Raw genomic sequence first — 13,359 nt, 5'->3', positions numbered from 1 at the left:
CACGGCGGAGAATTTGCACGTGACCAAAACAAGACCAGAAGTCAAGATAGGCTTGCGGTACGACTGGCAATTGAACCTAGAAAAAATTACCAAGCAGACGATAAAATCTTCAGGGCATCAGTGACCATATTCAGTTCTCTGCTATTTTCGACCTTCTGTATGTCGTCGAAAATTGATTTTTTTTTATCCTGGACAGCCTGCATTAATGTAAGACGTTTGCCCGCGCTCGGGTAAGATGGTGCTTTTAACGTTTGAGCGTGCTAGTGCGAGATGAGTTGCTTCATTTTCGATTGCGTTGCACGGACTGCGGCCAATTATTCACTTTCGAAAAACACAGGTGGTTAGGGACGGACATTACGCCAGACTAACTGGAAGGGTTATGTCCAGTTGCGAACTGCTGTTCTTGCCAGCAACACGTGAATTCTAGATACAACCTTGCCGTACAAGTAGCCCCCGCAATAGACGGGCACTTGCTACCTCGAGAAACCTCGTTCGCATTCTCTCGCGCTACCTGGACCGTCGCCAGATACATTTTACAAAGGCGCAGTTTGCATTACGAGACTTCAGGCTGCGTCAGCTTCCTGAGGTGTCTATTGCCTTGCTGTGTGTAACGAAGCGGAAATCGATGCCGGCAGAGTGCACAAGTGGCGAAGGGCCAGCTAGCGAACTTACACTCTTGAAGTGTTTCGGTTTCGCTTAAACAGTGCACTTTAAACTATCCTGTCTTCTTATGTACACCGTAACGGCTATCTCAACCTCCTTTAAAATGTCTTTTGCTGCTGATGCTTTGTAACGAGTGGGAGATACTTTTGACAAAAAAGTTTTTAAGTGTGTCAGCGTCCCGTTTCCCGTTTGTTCTTAATGATAAATAATTAATTCTCCACAATTTCGCTCAAAAGTCAGACCATTTAGGAAGACAGTAAACTTATTTGGAATAAGTTGTATTTCGCATGAAGCCATCATTCGCTTTAAATAACTAAACCGCAACAGTTTGCACACCGTGCAATAATTTCGGCGAAATTCATCGACGGAAGTTTCTGTTAGTAGAGCTAGGGCTGATAGTTTTTTAAAGACTCTAAATTATACCAGAAGCAGCTCCTAATCTTGAAACTTAGCCCTCAACAAACTGCCCTCTTCGAAAAATTATGCGAGAAAATATACAGCATGAATGACAGTCAAGAACTTAAGTGAAATAAGTCCTGTTATTACTGTGACGGGGACGGATAGCTCTGTCTATCTCATTCTTAAGGTGCGTGTGTAGGGCGTGTTTACATTTTTAGAGGCGTTGCTTGTATACTGGTGCAAGCGAACTTTTGCGGAGCTGCCCGAATGATTCCCGTCAGTCTGTTTACTCGTTTAGTCATTCCTTCTTAGTCAGGTTCATTTAACAGATGAGAACCTGCGTCAAACCTAACAAACAATCTTTCATCTGTGACAAAAGAATCGCTGGTTTATGATGCGAGCCAGCTGCGAATAACGTAAAACGGCCATAGACAACCGATTCCCCTCAACGCAGAGTCGTAAAGGAAAAAATGGATGACAGAGGAATGCGGTAGCGGTATTCGTTGACACCAAGAAGAAGAAATGAAAAGGAACGCGAGCATTTAAAAAAAAAGCAATCTGTCATTTCTCTCCTTGTGTACTGAGCCAAACAAATCAAAATAAATGGAACGTTATGGGTGTGTTGGGTTTTGTAGTAGTTTATAAAGTTCTCCCTCACAATGCATTCGGAGCTGGAAAAAAAGGCTGCCTATTTGCAAAACCGGGCCCAGAGGGTGTACAAGTGCACAAACGGAAAGAATTTGGACGCGGAACCTGAGTAGAATTTGATTTCGTTCATTAAAAAACGTCACCAAACAATAAGACAGCGAATCAAGCGTGGTTTCATCCGGACGTCTTTACAGGACAGATACCATTTCCCGGCCCTCGTAAGGGTGACCTGGCCAGCGGAAATTTTCGCGCAATATTCGATTTCACGACGCCCAATCGCGAAGTCGCAAGAAGTTTATGTCGCGACGCGAGCATAACGAGTTTTTTTTTTTTTTTTTTTTTTACAGTATTCGAACGTTTCTGGATAATTGTCGTGTTTACCGTTGCGTGCGTCTCGTGTGGGCGAGCGTTGCATTTCCCGTTGCGTTGCAATACAGCAATTCCATTGCGTCTTCTACTACACCTATGTTGACACATCCGAATTGTAGAGTAAAGCGCGCGCAAATACGGTATATGTCCAACTCGGGGTTTAACGCGACGTAGCTGTATACACCCGGTTGAATCGACTAGCGTCGTGCACAGCGCAGGGATAGGTGGATCAATTTGGGTGCGTGCCGTCCCTTTGACAGTCGGGTGTGTTTATTTTCCCCTCGACAACCCGGAAACTTCAGCCCTAAGCAAACATCACTGTCTATCACGATTCGCGGGGAGCATGAACCTCATGAATTCCCGTCAGTCTGTTTGCGCACAGGTGGGAAGTTCATTCCCCTATAGTTCATTTCCGTAAGTCGCAGGCTTTCGGGAACGCGAACCTGTGAAGGAAAATAACCGTTTAGGTCAGCCGCTTCTAACACGTCCCGCCAGAATTGTCTGCTTATGCGTAGGTATTTTCAGAATGCTTACGCATTAGTAGACAATTCAAAACAAAAAATTCTTGAAGCAGCGTAGGTAACGCTGCTTTTCCGTGTCATCAACCTTGCATTCTTCCGTGACGTTCAAGGAACACGTCCAACCAGACAGTGCCTTTGTCTGTGTTTATGTTCTCTTTCTTCTAGTTAATCGCGTGATTTAGTGAATACATTTTCAGATTTTTTTATTTTTGATATATTTCTTTTTAATTTATCGCGCGAGGCGGGCTGGATTGATACATATTTGTGAATTCGTCAGTGCATTTCCCACTTGTTTTATTTTTATATGTTTTTGTTCTTCTGCTGGATTGGGTAGACATTTTAATCACGTAATTCATTTTCAGTTTCTTATTGCATACATTTTTTAGTTAATTTTCTACGATGGGCGATGCTTGCCAGACTGGGCTATCGATAAAATAATTACCATATGCGGCTACCGACGACCCCATTGCCAACTTGTCGTCTCGCTTAGTTATTTTTGCTTTGTTTTTCTCCGTTTTTTATTTTAAATTATGTCCAGTTACACTCTTATAATGGTTCAACATCATACCTTCACCGGTTACGCATTTGTTTGCAGACGCAGGGCATTATGTATACCCGCTGTGGTATTCGACAAAGGCCCGCTTACTAATAATACATTTCTAATGCACACTCGCTGCGTCTGGCGCTTCTCGTGCTTACACGAAAAGCACGTTAGCTAGTACGGAGTCCTGGTTTCTAGCTTCAATGTTTGGACCTGCTTGGGTAAACTCGCTGAATGGTCCCCTAAAAGCTTTGCATATCAAATTCAGGAAGTTCGCTTAGTTATAGCGTTCATATAGCTAAACATTCTTTTCCGTTCCACCGCAGTAACTCTTACCAGTTATAGCTTCCAGTTGGCCTGACTGCACAGAAAAACAATGAGCTGTTGGACTCTGCGAAGGGGGTTAAGGAAAAGGGGGGGGGGGCAGCTAAGCTGTATAAGAAACACTTCCTTCTCATGCATGGTAGGAGAATGCACGCGTATTTTTTTAGTCATTTAATGATTGTGGTTACTATGGCTTTGTGATTGCTTAAGGTAACTTGGAAGGCTTAGAGTTTTGTCCTAGCAGACGAACAGGGGGGCTGTCGGTTTCCCCTCCCGTAGATTCCCATGTATTCATGCAGGCGAGAATTTTGTGCCGTTAGCAACCTCACTGTGAAATAATTACTAGTAAGTAATACTTTCTGCAATGATATAGTCGTTACAACGACTAAATGTCACATACTCTTTTGCAAAGTAGTTTCTATAAAACAGGAGCTGCAGACGTTTTCTGAAACCATATTCCTCCCGTAGATCGCTGTGTACTAACAGCTGCAGACTGGAATGATGCAACTTTCACAACTTAACTGGGAACTAACAAATTGTGACAGATAAATTAATCTTGACCTAATGACAGAGTCGTCTTACCGGCCAACTGTCACATAATTTGAGTCGGTAAACTTTCGATAAAACAAGAGTTACAACCGTCTAGTTCTGAGCATTCGCGATGAAGTTGGCTTCACCGCAAGACGTTTTGCCCGCACACGTAAACAAGCCCGAAACCCCAGCCATAATAATTCTTCCGGAGCAATTAGCTCTGGAACAAGTTCCTTTTTTTGCAAAGGTGCAATTTTTATTCGTCTTGCCAAATGATAAGTTAAGGTCGATTTAATTTAGGCCTCGCCACTGTTTCTGCGTAACGAGGTTCGACTTAGCGTTAACAGCGGGAATAACCGGTTTCTTTTCGCGAGTATATAAATCTACGAACTATTTTTGGCACGCCGAAGCGTAAACAGTTTGTTTCCCCGTCATGGAGAAGCTTGAGTAACGTCACCTTCATATCCACGTGGAGCGGCCGCAAGCTTAACGCAACACACATGTTCTGGACGCGCTCCAAAAGCTCCATACTTGCTTTTTAGCCCTGAAGACGGGTACATGACCTTAAACGTGCAGTAATTATAGCGTGCGCTGCCAAGGTCAATATCTCCCTTATTTCTTTTATTTGTGGGTCACTTGATACAAAACGCTTAAAGGTTCGCTGTGGTGCATACGGTTACCGTTGTCAGGTATCCTGGGATGACCTTGTGAAAGCATTCCTTCTAACCGGATATCATAGATCAGAAATGTCAGGTAGAGAAAGCGGTAGCAAAGACCTTCCACAGGGCCAGCCCCTGTATACAGATGGCTGTATTCACCACGCCTCGGCGAAGAAAGTGAAATTTAGATCTGGAAAGATCAACAATGAATTTAATTCAAGGAGAAATTTCGTTGAACTAGTGATAATAATAGACCCTATGCAAAATGCGCCCCGCCATCTCACGTCGACTCCGGTAACTAGGTCCGCCATTTTGGTACGGTCGTTTGAAACCGAAACCAAGTAGCAAAACATAGAAGGCGGGCATTGACCGCTCCTGGTGATGGACTACAATGCCGGAGCATTGCTGCGTGCCGCAGTGCACGCAACGAGGAAATATCGGTCCAGATGGAGAAAAGGTACGTGAAGTTCCACGCTCTTGAACGAACCTTCTGACGCGAACTATGCCGGCGCGAGCAACCTTTGTGACACGCTGAGCGCGGTGCGCTGGGAGCGAATATTGGTCATTGGTTCGCTAAGCGCGGGATTTCGTAGTCGCTGTCCGGATGAAAAATACAGCTGCGTTGGAGTTCCGTGGTTCAGCCTTTGTATTATAAATGAAGCCTGAGCGTGCGTCACCTATTTATGACTGACAGCGGCGCTCGAGCGGGGAGATAGTACCACACATTGTCAAAATTAGGCTTTATTTCTTCACTCATCCCTGTGGCTCTACGCCCGCTTCATTTCATTGTTAAATGGTACCGCTTAGCCCCTACACGAGCCTTTATCTTACCTAGGGCTGTAAACTTTTCTTGCCGCACTACGCCGTCACGGCGCGGTTGAAAATTTCCTCTGTGGCGGGCGCGCACGGTATCGGAGTATGTTGTTAGTTTCTTTTCGGTGCATTTAGCCGCGTGTCGTTGCGGAAGTGGCGTACACTATTTTATGATGATCTGACGTTGGAAAATTCGAGTTTTTGCACTTGGTTCCCGATTTGCCGGGCTGACAGGTTTGTTTTCGTCAAGTTAACTTGTTGCCCATTGTGATTTCAGCCGCGGTGTATTTACTGTCGAATATTTTGCGACTAAAATACACACTCACTCCTCTAGTTTGTCACATACTGCATGCATGCCTCCGACGTAATGATAGTGGCCATTGATGTAGGTAGCTGAGGCAATTTTCAAGTTTTCATTAAAAAATAAAAAACACGGCCAGAGTTGCATCAGTCCGCCGCGCATCAGCTTGAGTGCTTTTCCTTTTTTTGTATCCACAGTGAAAATCCAGGTAAATTAAAATACTTCGCTGATTTATAGCGCGTGCAGTATAGCAAACTGTGGATATAAATGGAACAAAGGGAAGCATTCGCGCACCCCTGCATGCAGCGGTCTAGTAAACACGACGTTGCCCAGCTTCTGCGTGCTCGCGAGATGACCACGGCGTGATGTGGCTTGAATGCTTGCTGGTAGCTCATAGGTGACCCTTCAGGTGCCATGCCAGTCCTTGTTTATGTTACTGTGGGGGGGGGGGGGGGTGAGGCCAGCAAAACTGAGGCAAAAAACCCATTCCAAATGCTACCAAGTTTTCTCCCGAGCGCTTGCACGGCACTTTATTGCTGCTCGCATTGCTCCTGCACTCGACGTGCGCCGAACAGACGCATTGGCAAGGGAAGGGAGGGGCCATTTTCTTGCGGGCTTCTCCAGTCAATGTCTTGGACACTCGCTGGCTTGATGCCCTGCTGTCTCAGACGTCCCCACTGTTGTGGCAGTTGTGCACGCAAGCTCCGGTGGCGCCTCTTTAAAACCTTGGGCTTGCAAGAGGACGAGTAGGTGCATAGCTGCCAGGATGTGACTCCATGCTCCACTGCAACCCGCCGGGCACTCGCACGCTGCCTCCACAATCTCCCCACTGTCCGTCTCGGAGGTAAGGCACACAACATAGGGCCGGTCAATTTTTCTCTGGGAGCGAAAGCAGCTGCTCACCACATGGATGAGGCCCAACCTGCAAGAACAGAGAGAGTAACAGTAAATAGCACTCAGGGAAGAACAGGACTAGTCCGCTACAGTTTATGCTAAAGGGACAGAGCAGAAAGCAGTGGCCGCAAGGAACAGACTCAAAATGACCAGATTTTCTGTCTTGCTTAACACTGTTGCAAGGGCAATAATCTACACCTCAAACAGCAATGATGTCAAAATTGTTTTTCAAGTTCGAGTGTGCAAGTATCGCTGCATGCTTTGTTAATGTACTTTCAAGAGAACCTCACCGTGGGTAATGATACCAGTACCCGCACATTCGTGTTCGTCATAACTTAAGCAAGCAATATTATGATTATCTGGAACTCACTTCCAAAACCTTTCGAGATAAACAGGTAAACATTCTGGCTATACCGATGACCCATCGAATTTTAAAAAAAAATTTTAGTTCAGTGAGTTTGAGCTAACCAGGTTTCACGGTATTATCTGTTCGGGCATACTCAAAACATGCGCTTTAGAAACTACCACAACCACCCCACTGCCAAAAGAGGACAAGCCAGACGCACAAACAGATTTTTGCGGCAGGACATGCGCAATAAATAATGAAAACACACACAAAAAAGAAAATTCAAGGCGCATGTGCGCTTCTGTAGTTGACTTCGCCGCAAAGCACAAATGCTTTGCGGGAAACGCGCGGGCGGACGACCGTCACGGAAAACGGCCGCAACCTTTCCGTAAACATCTTCGCCAAAAATCGTCCCGTAAATTCGATGTGCAGCATTTGAAAATACCTAATCCACCCACTAGCGGTACGGTCTGGCGATTGTCGCTTTCCTCTTTCAGGGTTACTGCAACAGGGTCCCCGCTACGCATTTACATGATAAACAGCGGTGAACAAAGTGCTATACAAATGCTCATACCGGTTAACTCGCGTCAAGGAAAAAACAAAGATTTACTTACTGCGAGTCGCACGTGTTTGTCCGCACCGATGAAGGCGAGCAATGCGGCTCGGTGGCTAGGCGGCATGCCCTGCTGCGCTGGGCTCGGATGGGTCTCCGGCGCGGCACCACGAGTGGTGTAAGTCCTCAGACACAGTCGGCAGCGCAGACGAGTCCTTCGTCCACAATCCGTGGTCGGGACCCGGAAAACGCAGTCCAGTTTGAGCCATACCGCGTTACCGTCACCAACTCTTCCACAGTAAACAATACGAGACTTCGCGATCGTCGCCCGTACCAATATGGCGGACGGTCTTGTTTACATCAGTGTTGCTAGATCACCAAGCAATTTCGCATAGGGTCTATTGGCCATAATTATGAGAAAACTAGAGATAGTTGTTTGAAACGTAACACGCACTGTACGTGTAGACCGTGTACGGAACACGACGGGAAAGGCATTTCTAAATCAAGAATAGTACTGAAGCAGACAAAAGTCATGGATTCCTCTGGTTTGTTGGGCGACCAACTACAGTGCAAGAACTCCAACTTCCAAAGTTCACCTTTCCACCGTAATTACAGATGATCAAGACGTTGTCGCTCGCGCTGAGACAGTGAAAGGCAAGCGTCATTTATTTGTACCGAAAGAATCTCGGCGAAAGTAATGGTGTCAGTAAAACGCCTCACAAAAATTGGGACAGCGGAATGGCATCTATTATTAGTATGATGCTTCTCTTTTGGCTGTTGTGACTTCTTGGAATGAAAGGAGGGGGGGGGGGGGATCCCATGATACCTCAAAAGATTTTTATTTTTTGCGCACTGAGATAAAATCTGCAGATATTTTATGATTTGAGTCGCTTGATTACAATTTTGGGAGACTGTTTGTTTTTAAGGGGTAACCACACGCAGCGACGGCGACAAGCGACGCGAAAAACGTAACTCAATGGGTACAACAAACTGATAGGGTGGGAGACAGCGACAAGTGCCAATAGTTATTTTACACTGCCGCCATGGTATGCCCTCAGTCATCGTCGCCCGTCGCTGCCGCTCGCTACCACTGTCGCCGCTCCCGGCGGCCTGTGTATAACAATTTTCACTTGTCGCTGTCGCCCACTTGTTTGCTGTACCCACTAATTCACATTTTTCGCGTCGCTCGTCGCCGTCGCTGCGGGTGACTACCCTTTAAAGTAGGGTTGGCCGTTATTATAGGAGCACCAACACTAACGCCGAGGTCATGAGGCGGAGACATCGAGATCTGTGATGTAGCGTAATTTGACATACCTAGGATAACCCAAGCCTTTTGTCCGACTCGTGGAAAAAAGAACCGCACCCTTTCTGTCGGCTCAACGTAACGCTTAGGTGTGCATGTGTGGTATTTGTCGACCATCACGTCCTCGGGTGGCCGATAAGTTTAGGTTTAACGACCTATCGGAAACCGCTCTGTGCCCGGCAACTAGGCACTTATGCTCTCGCCGCGAGTGCAGTTTATAGATTCGGGTCGATGTCAAGGTTCAACGGATAGCGCGCAGGCATACACACACAGCGCCCCTGTCAACGTATTTGCATTCTAGAGAGGTTTCCTTTCCGTGGCGGCAGTGCCAACGGCGTACCCTTTCGGAGATAATAGATAGACAAATAAGTGCTTCTTTCTCTGTTTGTTCTTCGACGCGTCTGTCGTCGTATACCTACCCTCTGAATGCCCTTGGGTAACTGAGTGCTTCCATTCCGTGATGAGAGCTGGAAGTCTTTGATCTGCCTGGCTGATAAGGTGGCAAAAAAATTGCCAATAGTTGGCCTCCTCGATTTACCAGTCCTGGGGGTTGGGGAGTCAAAGGTTGTAACCTCCCCTCTCCCTTAGATGTCCGTCGACAACCCCCCCTCCCCCTCTTCCACCGAACCGACAACCTAAGTTAACCGAGCGAAGTTTGTAGTCTCAGAAGCTTGTATTGCTGGACATTTTTAGTTAAATCTCGAAAAAGAATATTGTTTTACTGTGCTCACAAATAAGAAAAGACGAAAACAGGAGCACGAGCTTTTAAAAATATGGGCTTTTACGATGCTGCGGACCAATCTGCGTACCCGCCGTGGTTGCTCAGTGGCTAAGGCGTTGCGCTGCTGAGCACAAGGTCGCGGGTTAGATTCCCGGCCGCAGCGGCCGCTTTTCTGATGGAGGCGAAAAGCAAAAACGCCCGTGTGTACGAGATTTCGGCGCACGTTAAAGATCCCCGGGTGGTCAAAATTAATCCGGAGCCCTCCACTACGGCGCGCCTCATCGCCTGCGTTGCGTCGGCGCGTTAAACCCTACAATCATCATCACCACCAATCTGCGTATAACTTGAAGTCATTTAAGAAAAAGAAAGGGAAAACTTATTGGTGACAGAAAAAGTGTCCGTAGGTAGGCAATTCCTGGATGCGTAAGAATTCCTAGGGGGTTTATATTAAACTGTAGCCCCCACCTCCCCCAAACCAGCCCGGCACACCTCATAGACCACGTTAAACCGCAATCACAATTTCTGACCATTTGTGCGGAACTGCAGTCACGAGATTTAAATCATTCGTCGACTTCGAAAAACAAAAAAGGACACTGAAATTTCCCATAAGTTGGCACTCACTATTGTGAAGCTTGCCTTCTGACCTTAAAACAACTCTAGTAAAATCAGGTCTAATTTACTTTATTTTATTTGTAAGCTAAAGCAACTGCTTTGTTTTCATTACTACGACCCGCAGGAGCTGAAATGACCCTCCCTCTCCCGTTAAATAAAAAACGTTCGGTTTTCCCATATATATGTTGCCTGAGTTTATAACCTCCTAGCGTGAAAAGCGACAACGTTTCGTGCGCAGTTTGCAAATCCGGTGAACACAGATAACAATGATGTCGGGCTAAAAAGGCTTCTAGAAATTACGGTAAATTCGACTACTCAGCGCAAATTGTGCCAACGTACACTAACAGATTTCGTTCCCTCGCAGGCAGATCGGATTTGAGTAAACGTTCGCATCCAGACGTGTTTCAAGTTTCGGCTCTATCTTTGTTCCTCGAAGCTGGCTTCGCCATGCAAACCTTATTTTACAGTTGGTAGGCAGGTGAACGGCCTTTTTTTTTTTGTATCTGGTATACCAGCGAATGATAGATTTTTGTTCTTTCTGCCCTTTTCGCAAAAATAAGGGTTCGACGAGATATCACGTGCTTTCATCAGAAAAGAACGCATTTAGGAGTGTTTTAGTTGTAGTTCCTTCCCACCCTGATCTGCCATCATCCTTTCCTCCCCCTTCTACTTCTAAACTCAGGTCCGAGGCTTCAAAAAAATGGCAAAAAGTTTCCCATGTCTTTTCTTATTTGTTACGTAAAGGTGCATCCATTATTATATTTCCCTTTTATTTGTTATGCTGGCTGTCTGACACTTGATTTTTTCGAGTGAAAAAAAAGAAAAACTCGACAACTACTCTTTTATATTATTTATTCATTTCTATTCTTTATATTTATTTATATCTTTATTATCATTTATAATTCTATTTATTCCTTTATTATGTTTTATATTTGTTGTCGAGAAATGAAACCCTCCCAATACGAAAATCCTGGGTGCGCTAAAGTAACAAAGTCATTTTGCCGTACCCACAACTTCGTTGTAACAAGGCTTAACATTGGGACTATGCAGAAAATATGCTAGGCCTAACGTCACGCTTTGAGGTCCAACGTCGTTAACCGGTGCCCTCACCTTGACGTACAATGAGTTTGACGTTGCTTGATCTTCGTCAGGCTCAACGTTCAAGGGAGACACACACAACACAGTTGATTTTGAAAAAAAAAAACACCTTTTGGTAACTCGCTCAGCTCCATCGCAGCCGCGCAAGACGTTTTTAACTGACAAAACGCAGGTAATATTGAAGAACTTTGAAATTTCCCGCCGCAGTGACGTGTTACGGGCAGGAGTGACGTAACATTGGCAGCTCTACAACATAGTTATGAGCGTGTGATCTGCGCGTTAGCATTATAGTACTACGCTCAAACGGAATTATAAAGGCCTCATCACAATCGCACGGTCATGTTTCTTTTTTTTTTTTTTTGGCTGTGGCTTAGGTCAACGGTCATTAATCGCCCAAACAAGCTTCAATGACGTCATAGAGAATTTCCGGGAAATGGCTGGGGAGCTACCACTGAACATCTGTTTTCTCTAATATCTCCACTATGTCCTTGAAGTTTGCGATATAAATCGCATCATTGTTAATGGTAGAGGAGAGAAATCTTTTTAATGAACCATTCTTGTATTTTGTCTTCATGGCCCATTAAGGTTACCCTAACGTTAACCCTAACGTTAAGCCTATCAAAGGTGAATTGCCTAGGCTCTAAGTCTTGGTGATGGAGAGAGGAAGAAAAAGACGCAAAGAGAAATGGCAAGGGATGATAATGAAAAAGAGGGTAAAACTCGGCGGCGCGATTATGCGAGAAGTGACGTTCACGCATACTCACGTGCCTTCGCACGACACTCCATGGTTGGCGCAGCCAAACCATCTGTCAGTTTGTTTACTGCGTCGCTCGTTTGTGCTCTTTTTCTGCTGCTTTGTTTGTCTGTTTGCTTTAGTTAGTTTTCACAGTCTCTCTCAGTCACAGCTGCGGCTACGGTGCAAGACCTTGGGATAGGGAAGGACGTTCAACATGTGTTGAGCGTTGGGTCATGACCTCGTCCCATTTGCACACGAAGAATGGGATTTGCGAAATTTATACCGGGCATGGACGTACGTACTTTGTGCTAGTAAAGAATGTCGTTCTCTGCCGGAGTGCCTGCAGTTTTGCCTCCGGCACTATTTGACGGCAGCCCGTGTGCACGCCACCTTCAGAATAACAGACTGATATAACAGACACTAACAGTGTATACATGCCAGTAGGAATACCTGAACTCCTACTCTTCTGAAGCCGTCGATATATGTTGACTGCGATCGCTAACGACGCCAGTTCCACCCCATGTTTGTAATGTCGCGCTACAAAGCTGAACATAACATCTTTCGCGACGCGTGGCTTCGAGGCGAAGGTGCTGGCACAAAACTGCAGTACAGCATACATCCGGTTTCAATAGTGCTGGGAATTCTGCAGTTCACGGTTCGGGTTTGACGTGACTACAATTTGAAGTGCGGAGCACTTTAGGCACTCGCCTTGTCGTTGTAGCTCGCTCGCTGGATCTAAGGAGCCACATGGCATTCCATCGTATACTGGCTGTCGTCGCGGCGTAACCGAGAGGCTTCGAAAGCAAAGCGGCTTATATAGTCATAAGCGGTCGAAGCTCGCGAACTGCTGGCGCTTATAATACATCTTCCCCGTTGTTTAGCGCAAAGAAAACTGTAGGTACGTTTGGTGCAAAATATACGCAATTGACCCGCAGCGCCCACGTTCATTTAGTTAGAAACGCTCGTTGTGTTGGGTTTTGCGAAAGTAAGCGAAAAAAAGTGGCAGTGCAACGCCGGCACGTGCGGGAGAAAAGGCTAGCACAAAAAGAACAGAATTCCCTCTGGTGCAGTTTCAGTCAGGGGCGCGCGAGCGCTGCGAAGGCGGGAAATTTGAATTGCATTTGATGGCAGCAGTGAGCGTATAACGGTGCTACAGCTCATTATGGTAAATTACTGCTCTTCACTACCCACAGCTTTCTTTCACATTGAGTGGAACGGCTTTAGTTTTTTAACTGTGTACTACAACTTATACGTAGTAACGAGGTACACTCGATCGTCGTATTATGGCTTCATCCATACTCTCGCCTTCGCCATTGAAGGCGAGCTG

The 13,359-nt window shown here is 45.9% G+C and overlaps 1 protein-coding gene across 1 annotated transcript in view; it reads left to right on the top strand.

Moving 5' to 3' along the window:
* The window catches only part of LOC144159352 (sodium- and chloride-dependent glycine transporter 2-like), a 104,689-nt gene that overhangs the window by 668 nt on the left and 90,662 nt on the right, over positions 1–13,359 (top strand). The window lies entirely within an intron of this gene.

The sequence above is a fragment of the Haemaphysalis longicornis genome, unplaced genomic scaffold (assembly GCF_048455015.1).
Source record: "Haemaphysalis longicornis isolate Haplotype H1 unplaced genomic scaffold, Haemaphysalis longicornis Haplotype H1 scaffold_10, whole genome shotgun sequence".
In the NCBI taxonomy this organism is placed as follows: domain Eukaryota; kingdom Metazoa; phylum Arthropoda; class Arachnida; order Ixodida; family Ixodidae; genus Haemaphysalis; species Haemaphysalis longicornis.
Note: the sequence above shows the minus strand (reverse complement) of the source record. Positions and strands in the feature narration are given on the sequence as shown.